The 1,041-nt window shown below is 46.3% G+C and overlaps 1 pseudogene; it reads right to left on the reverse strand.

Annotated features, from left to right (window-relative positions):
• Nucleotides 1-271: 271 nt before the first annotated feature.
• LOC105979580 lies at nucleotides 272-825 on the reverse strand (annotated as a pseudogene).
• Between the last annotated feature and the right edge of the window lie 216 nt (nucleotides 826-1,041).

The raw sequence follows: 1,041 nt of genomic DNA on the forward strand, positions 1-1,041 counted from the left end.
TGGCACACTGGGTTGAAGTCTGGTCCCTCTTTCCCTGTGGAGATATAAACAATACCCTCCCCTTGGGTGGGTTAGTGCCCTGTGCCCCCGCTACCCATTTCTTTTTTATTTTTCCCCTTTCCCTACCTCCTAGTTGCCTACCATGAGTATCCCTGTATTTGGTATGGTCCCTGCCATATTACCTGGTCTTCACATGAGGAATATTTGTATACAGTAGCTTTGCTCCTATGCCCTTTTGCATATTTTTAACTTTTATTATTTTAAGCTTAATTTATTCCTGAGCCATGATTTTTCGCTTCTTCAGTTTCTTCTGGGAAATCTTTTTCTTCTGTGCAACCACCTCTTCTGGTTTGGGAACGATTTGTTCCTTCTCAGTCAGGATCATTTCAATGTGGCAGGGGGAGCGCATGTATGGGTTGATCCGACCATGAGCTCTGTAAGTCCGGCAGAGCATCTTGGGGGATTTGTTCACCTGGATGTGCTCAATGACCAGAGAATCCACACCTAAACCCTTCAGTTCAGCATGACTTTCTGCATTTTTAACAGATGAAGCAAAAATTCAGCACTCCTTTTGGGCCACCGACCCTGGGTCCAACCCCACTGTTTGGTCTGGGCACACCTACCAACACCACCATTGTAGAGTCGGAAAGGCACACAGTGCTTCTGCAGAGTGACATCTTCCAAGTATTTGGTGGCTTTCGGGATATGCATGCCTTTGATGGCTTGGGCAGTTTCACGGGTGTTCTTGAAGGGGACCCAGAGCTTCGACCCTCTTGATTTGCAGGATTTTGTGAGGTTTTCTGGGTGGAGTGAGTAGTGAACCATTTTGGCAGGTCACCTCAGGCCGCTACAGTAAGAGGAAGAGCGGTGGGTTCTGGGAGAATTCATGGTCACTCCCCTTTTGCATTAAAAAACAAAAAAGGCTTATCTCAGCAGACTCATATTGTAATTGTCCTTTTGTGCTTGGCTTACTTCGCTTAGCATGATTTCCTCCAGGTCTTCCCATGCAGCGATGTGCTTCATACATTCATCACTGCTTTT

The sequence above is a fragment of the Echinops telfairi genome, unplaced genomic scaffold, assembly GCF_000313985.2.
Source record: "Echinops telfairi isolate 266 unplaced genomic scaffold, ASM31398v2 ScPeMD7_19;HRSCAF=73, whole genome shotgun sequence".
NCBI lineage: Eukaryota > Metazoa > Chordata > Mammalia > Afrosoricida > Tenrecidae > Echinops > Echinops telfairi.